Genomic DNA, 17,664 nt, shown 5'->3' with positions numbered 1-17,664 from the left:
TAGTTGTTACATAATTTATTTTGATCTTTTATTTAGAATATTACATTATTTTATATTATTTTATTAATTATAATTTTTATTTTACTTCTAGGGTTGAACAATGACTCTACGTAAATAAATAATAATATGTAATGTAGATTTGGCAATAAACATTTCTTATATATATAATATATAATATATACATGACTTATAGAAAATCACTTTGTTAAGTAGTCATCTCTCTAAAATATTACCTTAATTAGTTAGTTATATTCTAAATTTTATTCTAAAATATATATGTTTTATAACTAGATCGAATAGTATTAAACGTTTTGGTCACTTCACTATCACGTTGCACAATTAGCTATTTAACGACCGTTTTGGGATGCACTAACACTCTTTTAAAGTACTAAATACAAAAATTTTGAATTACATTCCAGAGAAGTAGTATCATTTTATTGATAGAGAGCATCGAATATGGCATGCAATACTTTGTTTTGGAACCGTTGCATTATGGTTATATTAGACTTGCTAGCAGTCTCCATATTTGGATTCCATATGGCCAAGTAGGCTTATATATTGATTAATATAGTCATATATTGTTATCTAACGTTAAAGTCCTTTGATACCAATAAGCCAATAGATTTGATATACTTTAAGTTGTGTTTATTTAGCAAGTATGCAAGTATGCTTCTTCCAGGTTAGATGTTGTTCCTTAATTTAAGCTTTTTGTTTAAATTTTTATCAGCTAAGAATGGTTTCCATTTCAGGTATGCTTTTCTAACTTGTTCGAGATTCTTGTATTCATGTGTGTACATGATCACCGAAATATCACCGGAAATGTGTATTTTCGGTGATATTTTGAAGCGCATGGAGAGCAATTGAGCATTTTATTGCTATCTTCATGTCTTTTGCTTCTCATACACACGGTATCTATGCCGTTATATGTATATGTTATTATATCTGTTAATATTGAAGAATTGTTGCCCTTTTTTCTGCAGATTTGGTTTTTATCTGATTAGGACCAGCCTTGGCCCGCCAATTAGAAGGAATGTTTAATCGTCCACAGAATGTAAGTTGTTGATGTAGTGTTATATAATCTTATGGTAATATTCTTTTCAATTAGAATCTTATCAAACATTATTTCCAAGGAGATGCCCAATATGTTAGAGAATTATTATTAAATTAATATTTTTATGCAAGTACTAATATTTTATTTTTTTTCTATAATGTACCACAATCATTAAGTAAATCACAATATTTAGTTGAATAACTGAATTATAGATAAGGTACCAAACATTAGGAAAAGAATATCTCTATTCACTAAGAGTAAATACCAGTCCGGTATATATACCAACATACTTGATGTAATAAATTAGTCCAGAAGCAATAATAAAAACCAAACTGCGGTCATATCTTTACCAGAAACCACGGCTTTAGTCGGTTTCCTGACGAAACTAATAAAAACCTTTAAAACTAATAACAAATAAACCGCGAAATTTCTAAATAAGGATGTGTAAATCTCAATTCAGCCTCAGCCCACGTTGCCAGTGGGCAGTGACTGGACTTCTATTTATAACGCAATATTTTTTATGATTTTTTCTGCTTTGTTTTTCATCGTAATTCGGATTGATTAAGTGGACTGAAGACGGTTAATTTTAATTACGAAACAATGTTGTTCCGTTATTATCGAAGTATGGTATGAAAGTGAAAGATACAATAGCGAATTCATAAAGCAGAAACAAAAATTTTGCATATTATTATTGCCTGATTCAGACCAAGTTGTTTCCAGAATATGGAGAGTGGTTTAAGGCATCGCTATTTTCTTTATTGTCTTTGAAGCAAGATTACACACGATACGATATACTGAAAATCCTTTGATATGTATTTGTTTTTGAATATATGTGCCATCTTTTGTAAAACAGCTGGTTTCAACTTTAAAAGTCCCCGGCCTACCATAGTAAAACACATTTTTTTGTCAAAATTAGTGTTTTATTCAACATAATTCCGTTCAAGTATGATACACTGATTATAGCGACCGTCCATCTTTTCTATACCATTTTTGTAGTACGATTTTTTCTTTGCTTCAAAATAGGCCTCAGTTTTGCCGATCACCTCTGCATTCGACGAAACATTTTTCCCAGCGAACATTCTCTTGAGATCTGACAACAGAAAATAGTCGATTTTTGCCATCCTTTTCAGTGACTTGTGATACGGTGCATTGTCTTGGTGAAGCAGCACTTTATTTTTCTTCAAATGCGGCCGTATTTCGACGATTTCGTCCTTCTATGATGACGTCTATGATGATTGGACTTCGGAGTGAAATGATGGAGCCGTGTCTCATCCATTGTCACATATCGACGCAAAAACTCGGGTTAATTACGATTGATCATCTTCAAACCGTCGTTGTTTTTGGTCAAAAGAGAGCTCGCACGGCACCCAATTTGCACAGACCTTTCTCATACTAATATTCGTGAATGATATGATGTACACGTTAGGTTGATATCTTTAGAGTGTCTACTATTTCATTCAATATCAATTTATGGTCACTCAAAATCATTTTGTGGATTTTTAAAATGTTTTCTTCTTCGGTAACAACCTCTTTTGGACGTCCACTGCGTTCACCGTTTTCGGTGCTAATATCACCACGTCTAAACTTGGCATACCAATCCTTGATGGTTGAATTTCCTGGGACAGTGTCCGGAAACTCGGCATCAAGCCAAGTTTTTGCTTCAACTGTATTTTTTCCCTTCAAAAAGCAATATTTTATCAACAGGCAAAATCCATTTTTATCCATTTTTTTCACAATAACAAAAGATATCATAATTTACAAACTAATAATCCGACAGCTGTCAAATTTGTGCACGCATCTTTTGAGGGTTAGGGCTCAACTAAAAAAAATATGGATTTAATTCTAGTAGCGCCATCTATGTCAGGCCAGGGACTTTTTAATTGACTTATTATGTATAAGAAGTAAAGTTCACGTAATATATATATATATATATATATATATATATATATATATATATATATATATATATATATATATTGAGAAAGAACAATTTGAGTAAAAAGCTTATTTGATAAAATAATAATTTCTTTACGTACATTTTAAAATAAAATTGCACCTTTCCTTGTTCTTTTATTTTACTGTTTAATTTTTAAGAAGTAGCTGTTTTATTTTTTTTGTCTTAGTAAATTTATTTATTTTAAGCTGTTATTTTATGTAATATTCTGGATCTCTCCATTACAGATAGCTCATTTTTAATTTGTCTTATATGGCTTTCTTTGATCTGCTACTTTATACTTTGCCTTGTGTCACATACGGGGACTAATATTCCACAACGAATTTTATAATTGCTAATATTCTTTGCAAGTTTCATTATAACTTTTGATGCATAAATTAATTTATTTTTTAACTCTAACATTTGGTTACCGCTGTGTTACCAAATACACCTACTAATGAAACCTGAAATTGATAAGAAGTTAGTTACTATTAAATTTACACAAAAATCTGAATACAGTTTACAATTATATTTAATACAATGATTTGCTGTGTCCAGAACCTTATCAATTACTACCAGTTCTTAAGCAAGAACAATTTTTCTTAGCTCTTCTGGGTTCATTATATATCAAATTAATTAAATTATTAACATTAAAGATTAATTAACGTGTATATTATGTATCTGAAAAAGCTGCGTGCGAAAATCCAAAATACCTTATAAACAGAGCACAGACGATTGTTGTTATTCTGGAATTTTGTTAATCTATATTAAGGTAAATATTCGCATATGTCGTATTTTTCTTTCACAGCTGAATATTCCTTTCGATTAAATAAATACATTAATTTTTTGTCCCTACAAATAATATAAAATATAATTTTATATCATCATACTTCTCTTAATCGTTGAGTTATAACTACCATAACTCTTTGATAGTTCCAACAATACGGGAATAACCACAACTAATAGAAAATCTTAAACAACACTTAATTACATAAACAAAATTTTCAAATATAAATCACAAGGATTTATCTTAAATTTCCTCTGTTGGCATTTTGAGGTACAGCGCTGTCAAATATAAATCAGAAGGTAAAGTTACATACAACAGAAACGGCGAATAACCTACGGTATTAGAATTGGAACTGGTAGCGCATCGGCCAGGTGCAACGAAAGTACAGAAATGTCAAAATCATCGAATTTAACAGTTACAGCATATTCATCAATCTTTGTGATCAAAATATATGCAAGCACCTCATAGATTTACGTGATAAAGCTTGCAAATTTGAGAAATGGTGGTTTTTAATTTGTGTTCTAAACGTTGTAATTTTAAGATAATCTCTAAAACCCATAGGTCTTATTATTTAAACAATGACATTTTAATAACAAAAAACATTTAAACATCTGGGGCACTGGGTGATCGAAAACGGTACAGTTTACGGCCAACAAGACCCATTTTCCTCAGGATTTGGCATCGGTCGGTCCACTGGTAAATTATTTCTGTCATCTATTTCTATTTTGATATTATTAGTATGCCGCTACTAATTAAAATTCTTCGAGTGTACGGCATGACACGAATAACCGATTTTCTGACTCGGGTAATACAGTGAAAGACGAACGGGAGGCTGTGTAATTGCGGAAACTTTTAACACCGATATTTTACTGTTCCGACGACCAAAGAAGACCTTGCGCAACATACGAACAGAACAAATATTATTTCTCGACTAAAACCTTTACCATGGGATGTTATGACTGGCCCCATATGGTGTCTATAATGTCGTTAATAAAGTTATATTCATACAAGTACTCAGACGGGCCCATGTAATAATTGCTGATGAGTTTTGGCGTTGCAGAACTAGCGTGAGTTGAATGTCGGTACGATAAACTTGTCCAATATGAAAGGCCTAGGCTAGTATCAATATTGATATTTTCTTAAAAGAAAATAATAGATGTTATCATTAATTTTTTTTCTAATACTAACCTATCTTAGTAATTACTGACAAGAAATAAAAATAACTACCACCAACTGATCATTTTGAAGTCGATGCCGAACAACAAATTAGATTTGTTTTGTTCGTAATTTAATTTTGTGTATATGTCACAAAATTATATTATAATTTTGTATTGTTTGGGCCCTTTGTTTGTACCAATGCGACTACCTCGGAAGTGTACTCTTTCGAATAAAAAAATAATTTTGAAAATCAATCAATAAAAAAACTTGAACAAATCAAAACTTTATAGTAATCAGCAAAATATAATCTACAACAAAAATAAATATCATTTTTATATTACTTATTATAGGGTATTTTAAGTATCTAAAAAAAACGTTTCTCTTCTTGATATCTGTCTTCATGGGCATACTAGTAAACATTTCTGAATGCTATTTGTTTCTAGTCCTCTTTATACATTTTGTTAATATTTGTGGTTGAGGACGTAAAAATTTAAGATATCAGCAAAATTTGTTAAAGGTTGTGTAGAATTTATTTATTGCATGCTATGACGATTGGTTGTTGGTATATTATGAAGGAGTAGTGGATATTTGCAGTAGTCTTTGAGAAGAAATCACTGATTGTGAAGTAAATGTAGCTATAGCTATTGTTTCCGAAGGTTCAGCAATGCCTATAAGTTACCATTAGTTATTTTTAGTTGTGTTGTCATCATATTCATTTTGATCAAGGGCAATAGAGTCTTTAAATTTTCCCCAAATCTTCTAAAGATACCAATAGGCTTCTAATGCAGCATGACTATTATGATTATTCATAATAAGTCAAATTTAATGAAACAAATTCAAAATTAAAGTAAATATAATGAATTGTTGTAACCATGTTAAGTAGAGACAACTCCTGGTGGTCCATTATATTCCAGTTCTGTCTCTGTCGACGAAAAATGAATAATAGAGGCATATAAATGCTTGTAGCACTCATAGCTCAAATTACTACGGTCCTCTTGGACAAGGACCTGTCTTTGACAAGGGTTACCACGAGGGCTTAATGGCGAAATGTATTCGGTTAGGTCTACCCGATGACCTAACCGCTGTAATCAAATAATTTATGACGGGACGATCGTTCAAAGCGAAGATCAAAGGCACTCTGTCCAGACGGAATGGCATCTACTTTATTTATTCTTTTCCTTTCAGATATCTCTAGGAGGCCCCAAGTTGAGGCAGCTTTTTACGCGGACGATACTGCTTACTTTGCTTCTTCAAGTATGCGTACCTCATATCGAAGGCGGACTCTAGAAACAACTCAATGAGACGACCCAGAGGTTACATTTCTGGTTTCATGTTTAGTGATCTAATTTATTAGACTATTTTGCTGTTTTTTGTAACACTTGTGGCAAGTCAGGCCAAGATAGGAAGGACGCCAAGCAAAACAGAAAACACATGACTAATAAAAATCATACTGCATCGATTAGTTGTCGAGTGCTTTAAATAATGAAGGTACAGGTACCGGGTCTAGACGAAGCGTGTAAGAATTTGAACCTGGTTGGATGTCCGAGAATTTTTAAGAATCCGTAACAAACAAGTAGTTCCTAGCTGGAAGAGTCTTTCCCACCCCGAAATTTTGAATGAATTCGTCTACATTTTTCCTTTGTTTCATCAAGGTTCCAAATCCGCTCGACCCTAATGCTCAGATTTGTCCATCATAGCAATACCAAAATGTAATAAAAAATTATATGACATAACCGAATATTCCTAAAGACATGTAATGTTAATTTCGGGTTACTTTTACGATCTTGTCTGTGTAAAATGTAGTTACTCCCACTACCCACTAGCTCCTAATTACCCCATTATCCCCTAATTATTCAATGAAGCTGTACTCTAGCGAGTCGCAAAGTTAATATTCCACAAAACATTTTAAATATAAAAACTTTGCGATTCGAAAATGGAGATAAATAAACTGATTTTCGTCATATTGTGCCTTTTTTACTTCCGAACCCAGTCCTGGCTAGAATTGCTTCGAGCTCAAATGGTTAAACAACTTAAATGGTTAAACTCAATGAAGTGCACAATTATAATGAGTTACACAATTTATCTCGTGACATCGTCACGGAACTAAACATCGATCGTAAAATAGTTTTGAACTATTTACATTTGATTGCATATCAAAAGAAACTCGATACTTATGTTTCATATATTTTAACTATGAAAAATTGACTGTATTAATTTATTAGGTGGGATGAAAAAGGAATTGTTCATCATAAGTTGGTCAAATCTAATTAAACCATTAATTCGCAACAACACCCAACAACTAATGCCATTAGAACAGGTGATAAAAAAAATGGCTAGAATTGTTCAATGAAAAAGACGTTGCCTTCCATCACCAGAACGCTAGGCTACATGTATCTTTATTGATTCTTGATTTACCGAAAGAGAGATTAATTGAGAAGTTTTGATGTACCCCAAATAGTAATCAGACCTTTCATAATGTCGCATCAAATCAAAGTGCCGAGTCGTTGGTGGTAGATAATTTGATTAAAATAATTTGTATTTGATTCTACAATACTAGAAAAGTGATAGTCGCGGGTTCAAATCCTGCTGGGGTATTTTCGTACATTTATGTTTATGATTGTTTAATATTTGTGATTGTCCTAGGTAAAAGTGTAAAATTCGACATGGAAAATGATCCCAGTCGCGCCAGTAACCAGGCTTGTTGAGACCGGATGTCTCCTGAGATGATTTCTAAGTTGGTCACTCGCCAGTCGGTAGGCTTAAGGCCGAGGACCGTGGTTCGGGGCCCACGTTAAACTCTAGATCCAGTCCAGATAAACCCTCGTGGGTAAAAAAGAGACCTTAAAATATATATTAAAACATCCTAGAAAAAAATTGGAAAAAATATTGAAAAGTAATAAAATACTATGTTTTTAAGGAAGCAGCTCATTTAGTAGTAAATTTACTGTGGATATTTCATCAGGTGTACGTTCTTTCAAAGTCATGATAAAGGATATGATATGATATTGAAGGTGTTACGAAGTTATTAGACTGTCTGTGAGACAGAATTGATATGATCAGACAAGTGAACATTTTTTAACAACCTGTTTGGATATGAAATAGTTTCTACGATTGCTTAAACTGGGAGTTTTGGCATCTTGGAAATTATAACTATCGAACGGTTTTTGGAATTGCTCATTGATTTTTGAACAGTTCAAAGACAAGGAACAATCTAAATACTGAATTTTAAACTGCGCTGAACTGAAAGTGAAGTGAAGCTACGCTAAATACTTTCGACTCATTCTATTATCATAACAAAACGATTAATGGAAGCAATTATATTTGGTAGTGTGATAGAAAAAATAATATGAAGGAAAAAGGATTTATAAAGAATACAAAACATATTGGGCTGATTTAAAACTGTTATTGTTTTTCTTTTGGAATAATTACTATTGCTTTATTTTTAAAGTTTATTCAATGTTTACCAAACCCTCTAATTGCCTTTTTTCTTGTAATATTTTAATCTATTTCTGTTTTGAATTTTCATGGGATTTAAAAAATTGGCATTAAGTTTATCTGGTCTTACCCAGCCCGGTTACTGGAGGTGTTCCTTGCCGTATGTTATATTGTTGCCTAACTTCTTATTAAACAAGCAGTTTGCATTTTTTAAGTGTATTGTTTTGATTTTTTTAAGTAATATTTGTACCATTTATTATTTTCTTATAGTTATCATATAAGACTAATTTTTAGAGAACAATCATTAATATCGAATAAGGATTATGAAATAGATATATCGCTAGAATAAAATATCAGGTGTCCAATAACAGGTCAGTTGAAAAGTCCCCGGCCTGACACATAGATGGCGCTACTAGAATTAAATCCATATGCTGTTTAGTTACCCCTAACCATCCGAGTGGACTGCACACGATGAACACGCTCCAAAGCGTGGGAAAATACAACAGTCGGCTGGCAAGGTTATGGCATCTCTATTTTGGGATGCGCATGGAATAATGTTCATTGACTATCTTGAAAAAGGAAGGACCATCAACAGCGACTATTTCATAGCGTTATTTAACCGTTTGAAGGATGAAATAGCCGAAAAATAGCTGCATTTGAAGAAAAAGAAAGTGCTGCTTCACCAAGACAATGCACTGAGGCCTATTTTGAAGCAAAGGACAAATCGTACTACTAAAAATGGTATCGAAAAGAGGAGGTATCGCTATAATCAGTGTATCATCCTCGAAGGGAATTATGTTGAATAAAGAAAACTAATTTTGCCAAAAAAATGTGTTTTACTACGGTAGGCCGGGGACTTTTCAATTGACTTGTTACGTTGATCTTCTTCTGTTACTACTTTCAAACAGACTAAACCAAAATCTAGTGGTATGATGACTCACAGTATCTTTGCCAACTATATTATTTATTTAGTTTAAGGTTTACTTTGCTTTTAACTGTTTTTTTAACATTCATAAACATTCATATTTGGGTATACTATTTCAAGCTAAATTATAAAAATTATTCTTCAAGTACAATTAAAAATATGAATTAGCGACAAAAATGTATTTAAGTAAAATACAATTTAAAGACAATTGCTTTTTCGCGCCCTTAATAGTAATTAATCAACGTGATATCTGTAATGAAATAAACTACACTAACACCTAACATAAACTAACATCAATAAAATGGAAACCGTTAGATAAATGAACGGATCCAAACGAAAAACTCTTCCTCTTGCGACTGATCTTATTTGTTTTACCAAAACCGGAAAAAAACAGTCATCGGTCGCCTACCGTGTGAATGGTAAACAAGAGATCCATCTCAATAACCGGCGTTACGTTCTGACCGACCACATGGCAAACGATATGGGTTATGGTCGGGTAGTTCAGGAAAATTAACCGTCGATATGGGTCACATCGGTTTCCATTTGCACGAACTGATCCGATACGATCAAATTCAGCCGAATTATTCGCGAATTTCGAAGACGTCAAGTCGAATTGACCGGCGTCCGCCCGAGTTTACGGTCTTTCGTATGGTTCGTTGACATAAACGGGCTTATACGCCTTCTTGATGCCAGCACCTGAGATGTTGAACCGGGCTGATGTCATTTTTACGCGGGATTTTCTTCCAAATACGTCCAGGTGTATGATTCGGTTTTGTTTTACCCAGAACTGTCAAATTGTGTCATCCTTTAGAATTAATATATTTTACGATTTTTAGTAAAGACGGCTTACGTGTCACTTTGGTGTCACAAAATTCAAAATATCACTAATTTCTATTAAGTCATATGTATAAATATTCATATCGTCATAACATGCACAAAATGCACAATAATCGAAATATCTTTTTAACATATTTTAGTCAACAATTTACACATATATCAAATAAATATATTATTATTCAAAAATTAACAACTCATGACTAATTAAGTTTATTAATCATGGAATTATTTTAAATAGAACGATTAAACTATTCTAAAATCGGACATTTAGCACAAACTCATATATAAAGCTTGAAAAGTTAACTGTAATACCGATAATCGACGTATAAAATGTTTAGAAATAAAAATTGTCACAAATTTTAGACATACTTAATATATTATAATTTAAGAGTTAAGAACCTATGGAGAATATTAAGATTTATATATCGTAAAAAAATGTTCTAATGTAATAGAACACAGTAACACAAATAAATAAACGAGAAAACCATTAAAATATGTCAAAATCTGACATTTAGCATAAACGCGTACATATGACTGTAAAGTTAACTGTAATACTGGTAATTGACATATAAAATGTAGTAACTCAATAAATGTGATTTTTGTAGCAGATATATATTGACAAAATTTTATTTGGCGAGACTTAGTTATATAAATATAATATTTTTAATTTTAAAACTCCTATTAGCGTCAAGGTTTTTAGCCGAATAAATAAAACGATATATCGCTTATTAACAACAACACACATACTATTTGGTAGCCATTTCCAATATAAATACAAAAAAGTACATCCGAGTACAAAATGGACGGCGGACCTCGCAAATATTGACCAGCCTCACAAGCACAAACATCAAACATTCCGGCCTTTTCCGAAAATTCCGCAATGACATCCATGGTATTTGTTCAGTTGGCTGACGATTCGATTTTGTTTTGTTGTCTAGTCTGCCTGATCATTCCCCACTCTTCTCGTCTCTTTCTCTTGTACAGTTCCCATCTCGTTCTATCGCGATTTCGTTGAATAAGAGTACATTTTTCGCAAACGAAAATAATACGTCTATAAATTGACAGGTAAATAACAGGTTAATAATAGATTGAGATGGTACACTACGTAATGTGATGTTAGATGATGTTGCATAACGTTTGCAGTTTAGAACAGTTATTACTGAATTTCAAATGAAATAGGATGCTTGTTATTTTCGTATTTAAAAAAATATCATTAGTGTGTTTTGCTAGTTTAATATTAGTTGGATTGAAGTTATAATCTTATATTAAGTAAGTCTTTATTTATCATATTTGATGAACGTACAGGAAAATATAGAGTTTCTTGTATTTTGTTTTGATGAAATTGATTCATTTAGTCACTAAAATATCGAATGAAGTTATTGATTTATTTAAAGCCCATTATGCTGTCTTTCTATATAATCTATTATTAAATATATTAGTCAGATTTTGGTTTCATGGAAGTGACAACAGAAGGTAGGTCTCGTATTGGATGGCCTATAGCTTATTTCTTGTGATGCCTCAAATACAAGAACGCCTTAATATGTATGAACTTAAACATTAAATATTTCAAAAATTAGCAAACTATTTTTTTTAATTTTAAAGTATCCTTTTACAAATCAGAGTTTATCTGGACTGGAACTGTAGTTTAACGTGGGCAACGTCCAAGTAACGCCCAACTACGGTCCTTGGCATTAAGGCTATCGGATCATTTTTCTTGTCCGATTATATTAAACAATAATAACCATGAATTTACTACGACCATGCACCAGCAGGGTTCGAACCCGCAACTGTCGCAAAATAGGTGGACAGTCATGTCGCCTCTACCATTGCGCCAATAATGATATAATTATATTTTTCGTTTTAAGTCAATAATTGTTAAGCATATTTTTTTGTTTAATACATCAAAAACCACTATAAAATGCGTTTACACGTTTATTTAGTGGCTTAGTAAAGATCGAATAGGTTTTGCTGCATTTTCCACATACTACATACCCTTCTAAATAAGGCTGTTGCTAATATTTGAACTTTTTGAAAAATAAGTGATTCAGTTCTGAATAATGATCTTTTCTTTGTCAAAATATTTATTATATTTTAATGTTATCATTTTTAGAATATTGAGAAAATATTATTAAATAATTTTTTATTACTTTTTATTAATTGCCTGAAAAACTGACAACCAAAGAAAGTGGTACTGACCAATTATCTTTGGTGGGATTTGCAATAAATTGTATATTAATATTTCACTCGATGGTCGAACCTAGCCAAACCAAATAGAGTTGATGTATTATTAACTTCGTTACTGCTACTGCATTAAATTTGGGGATATGGCATCCGCTGATCGGGCAGCCGTTATTGGGTACGAGGGCCCGGCGATTGATTCTATTGATTCGCGAACCTGAGTTAACACACAACTGGATACTGTTGTATGGGGGCAAAAGTTATGACTGTAGCGATGGGTGAGGTCGTTTCAGCCTGGAAAAGGGGGGAGCTTGACGGTGAAGCGGTGCTAAGCTCCCAGCATGTCGACCAGCTCGCGAACAAGCGCATTTTCAGAAGAACTTGAGCTTGAGTTGTTGTTTGTTGAATGATTGAGATGTGAAGTGCTTGATTTCTGGAGTGTCAGTTTCCTTATGAATTTGATTATTTCTGACAAACCATGGAGCGTTTAATATTCTCATGAGGAGCTTATTTTGGAAAACTTGAAGCCGTTTGACCTGGTTGGGTGTAACAAGCTTGAAGTAGACATTAGATCTGTAGAGGAGTATGGACCGAATTAACATCTTGTAAAATAAGCATTTGATGGAGATGGGAAGTCTGCTAGAAGGGCAGATCAGAGAAGATAGCAGGTTTGCTATCCCCGAACCTTTTTGGATTGTTTTCTGGATTTGTGAATGCCAACCGAACCTCCGGTCGAAGTAAAGACCTATGTACGTGACGTTATCCAGCCATGGAATTATTGCGGTGTCGATCTTAAGTTGCGAGACGCGCAGTGCGTAACACTTCTTATGGAAAATGATGACCTGGGTTTTCAGGGGGTTGATTTGTAACCTCCAGAATTTGAACCACTTGATCGCATGATCGAGCTGCTTCTGTAAACGTTCATGAATTGTAACTTCGAACCTGGCGTCCATGAAGAAAGCAGTGTCGTCAGCGTAAAAGGCGACGTCAATGTGCTCTTTTCTCGGCAGACCTGAAATAAAGAGGTTAAATAAGGCTGGGGCCAGCGGGGAACCTTGGGGTACGCCAGCATCGATTTGTTTAGGACTGGAAAGTGATTCCCTGATCTTGACCTGGAAAGATCTGTCCGAGAGATAGGACTTGATGAGAGCGGTTAGGTCTTCTGGGAGGCCTAACCGCATGCACTTTGCTATATTATTAACGCGATGTCTTGTATCAATAACATTGTGCCACACATATATTTAGTAATTCAGCAGAGATTGAGAAAGTTTCGCTGGAAAGTTCTCATGCATTCACTGTACAACCTAGATCTATTGATCAAAATGGTATAAAACCATACTTCTTCACTAACCTATTATTTAAATAGTGTTTGGTTTGTAGACAATTACAAGTATGTATAAAAGTATGTATCAACGTTTTGGGTTATCATGTAAGATTTACATGAGCGTATTAGTTTTTATAGCATTATAACTTTCTTAAATTAATTTCTTGCGGGCATTTTTTCAGTGATGAATTCGCGAAAGAGGTAAATAAAATTTCAGGAATTTTCGCTAATTCATCGATGTAGCTAATATAGTCGTGGCAATTAAAAAATAAAGACGTGCTTCGAGCAACACCATCGAGCAATAAGACATAACGTTTTAAGTCACGTAATAAAATTCCCATAATAGATGCCATGAACAAGACAAAAAGTCGCCGTTAATAACACAGATCACTTTTGCTACTAGTACCACAAACTGATGGGTTGGTTTTATCACAAAGCAGTCGAAGTCCTGATTGATGATGCATTGAAGATGTTGCTTTTCAATTACGAAAATGCAATTGCAATACATTATTCAATAGTTCAAGTAATTGAACACAGGACCGTAGTTTAAGCTATCAATTGCTGTTAAAAATAGATTTCTGTTGTTTCTCAATTGATATTTTTTGGCTATCTATGCAACTACTGGATCCTTTTTTGGATTTATATATATGACGGTTATATTAAAATAATTTAAAAATATCATCACGTAATTTCAAAGTTTTCTTCTTTGAACAATTAGTTGAGCAAAATATCTGATAATATTGAAGAAGAATTATATGCGTCATAATAATGTTCCTTATTACACAGCGTACTATAACCGTATTTGCTTGATTTAGTTTCCTTGAACCATTAGTATTCAAAAATTGTTTCTAGAATATCGCAGCCCTTTCCGAAAAAACGTTGATATATGTAATGCATCCAAAGAGTTACCTTGAAGGGGGCGAAATAATTTTGTAAACATAGCAGGATATTTGTTATTATATTTTATATTTATTATTTATTTCCAAAATAGTAGCTCAATTGTGTGCAAGAGATTTTCATAAAAAGTGAACACAAATTCTATTCCTCAGCTACATAAAGTATTTGTAGGTCATACCTCATCCAACCTTCGAGATATATATGGGGTATTTAATAAAACATATATTAATGATAATTTTCGTGTATGTATTTTTTGATCATTTTAGGCATTTTTTTAATAGAAAACATAAATTAACACTTTATTTTTGTGTTGAATTAACAATACACAAAATTATAATATAATTAGAAATTTGAATGTTGATCCGAAATGTATGCTTTATTATTTAAAAATAGCAAATAAGTTATTTTTTCTGCACTATATCTTTTATTGTCCTTAGTGATTCATCAGTTTGCCTAGTGGACATGACATTATTATATACAAGTAATGCCCTATGCAAAATATGTTATTCTAAATTTTGATCTAAAGTTTACTATGGTATATGTTCATTCAACAGATCTGATAGTAGAAACACTTTAGTCTACGCAGGTCACTGATAATCTTTAAATGTATCAATTGAAAGTATTAGTAACTTTCTGTTTTAGTTTTTTCTTCAGTTCAATTATTCAGCTTCTCTACTAATATATCTCTGACGGATCCTCTCTGAAGTGACCCTCTGTTGGCTGTACAGACAGTAGGAATAAAGGGTAAAGGCACATTTAGTTCTTTAAACGTGAGAATTATATTCAGTTCGTGCTGTTTATATAAGTTATTAATATAGTTACTAGCTTACCAACCTAAATTCGTATATAAATGGGTAGCAGAAACATTACAGACGTTTTGATTGTAAAATTCTGAAAGTGAAATTTGGGGAGGTTTTGTGATGTAAAAAATCCTCTACTAAATTTTGTAGTATACCGGAGAGCACTAAAAAAATTGTGCAAAATATGTTGCTGTCGTTCAAAACTATTTAATATTTTCATTTTGTAGATTTACTCACCGCTCAATCTCTTAATTACTTTCTAATCAGTGGCCACTTTGTTTCAGTAGGTTTCTCTTTCTAGCTTAAATTTTTGCTTAACAACTCAACTGGCAAACAACCTAATTTGTGATAATTCTCAGGACTGATGAGTTTTGCTCGTTTTGGTTCTAGCGGAAAATTCATAATATATTAGGTTTATTATTAAACTATTAATTTATAAGTATTTTTATTAATTAATTTTATTGTTCTCTTAATATTTCACAATATTAGTATCCAATTGGCAATAATAAGTATTTGATAATGACCTCCCGTATAAACTTATAAACTATTATTGTACTTAATTTTATTCAATGTTATTCTAAAAACTATTTTGTGTGTCTATTAATCAGGTCAGATGACAGTAAATGTTTTAACCTATACTCGTTATGGTTTCCAGAGGGATATCGCGCTGAATTAGGTTGTTACTGGTATAATATGGGGCGTTAACGATGGACGACACGTAGCATTTTATTTTGGAAACTCTGCAGAACGGATATGTTAGATTTGCTTGTAGTATCCCACAATTCGATACTTTACGTCAATATGGACTTAAGAATTGACAAATGAATTAGCAAAGATAATTTGAATTTACGACGTATGACCCAATCAATTTGGTACAGTTTAAGCCCAAGTTGTTTAAGCTTTATAAATATATGTTTTTTCCAATTTAAGCGTCGATCCAAATGCAATCTCAGATATTTAACATTATCTGCTTGCGGGAGTTTAGGTTTACCAGAGGACAAGTCCTTCTAGGCAGAGTGAACAGGCAGGTGAGTAGATTTTGTCTCATTCTTTTGATACGCCATGCTTTCAACCACAAACGAAATTTGTCGAGATTGAAGTTGGAGGTTCCTATTAGCTGATATTGGATACTTGTGAGATGATAAAATCGCCCTACGTCAGACTAAGGATACTGCTCTGTGGTATATCTAAATATATTGGATGTAGTTCAGTGTACCAACTTTTTTTCACAATAAAATACCTGTCTGTAGGCTTTAGTAGTTGAAAGTGCGAATGGTGCAGAAGATTTTTTTGTTTTAACTTGAAGTCCAGTGTATCATACCTCATCAAGAGCTTGATATATATCGAGGAATATAGCCGAGCAATATTTTTTTTCGTTTAAGTTTTTATTTATTTGATGAACCAATCTGTGCACTTACTCCATTGTCCCGGGCTTGTTGCAGCACCCAAATTAATGCTATGGAATAATATTTCTTTCTTATTAATATTACGACGAGTCTCTTGATGTGTAGTTTCTCGAAAATCTTGGATATCCCAGATAATATGCTTAGAGGATGATAGGAGGAAATAACTTCTGACTTTTTCTATCGTTTGGCAATCCTAATCCTTTGGGTCACTTTCTCAGTGCTAGGGAAGTTTAGATGTAACATGGCACTAAACATAAATTTTATAACTTGAAGCACTTTTTTTATAGTTATACTATTAATAATATTTTCTCGGCGTATTTGGACTGGACCTATTGCTTAACGTGGGTTCCGAACCACGATTCTCGCATGTCCATTGGCTAGTGAGCAATTTGGGGATCATTCCAGAAAACATCCTGTCTTATCTAGCCTGGTTACTAGCGTAGAACTGGTGGCTAATGGGCACTTAGGAACAATAACAAATATGAATTTACGGCCATGCTCTGGTAGCATTCGTATCCGCATCTATTACAACACTATTACACTATTACAAAAGGGTTATCCTGTCGCCTTAACTACTGCGCCAGCGAAGCCGACAATAATTATATCTACTCGCTTCCACAGTACGTATACTAAAATCGGAAGGATATAGAGAGGATTAGTATGGCATCTGTATAAGGATGATACGTAAAATCGTTAAGCGTTCAACATTTTTGCCAAAGACACAATTTCAAATGGTCTTTGACATCAACATACTTGAAGATAACAATAAATTGTGCCAATAAAGTATGAATTTTCTCCTTGATTATCTATTTTAGATCCAGATTCTGCCAGGTTATCCTAACTTGACTTATGCTGGCAGACTACACAGTTACGCACTGATATTTTCTGAGGGTTCTTGTACATTGGAATTAATTCTATTTATACATATAAATA

The 17,664-nt window shown here is 32.9% G+C and overlaps 1 non-coding gene across 1 annotated transcript; it reads left to right on the top strand.

Annotated features, from left to right (window-relative positions):
- Window positions 1-17,336: 17,336 nt before the first annotated feature.
- LOC143196769 (U6 spliceosomal RNA) lies at window positions 17,337-17,443 on the top strand. Its single transcript, XR_013005836.1, has one exon. It is a non-coding gene; the product is annotated as a U6 spliceosomal RNA (small nuclear RNA).
- The last annotated feature ends 221 nt before the right edge of the window (window positions 17,444-17,664 follow it).

The sequence above is a fragment of the Rhynchophorus ferrugineus genome, unplaced genomic scaffold, assembly GCF_030347505.1.
Source record: "Rhynchophorus ferrugineus isolate W39M unplaced genomic scaffold, kcgeb_rfMv2 rfM4, whole genome shotgun sequence".
Classification (NCBI taxonomy): Eukaryota; Metazoa; Arthropoda; class Insecta; order Coleoptera; family Curculionidae; genus Rhynchophorus; species Rhynchophorus ferrugineus.
This window is presented reverse-complemented; position numbering and strand designations above follow the sequence as displayed.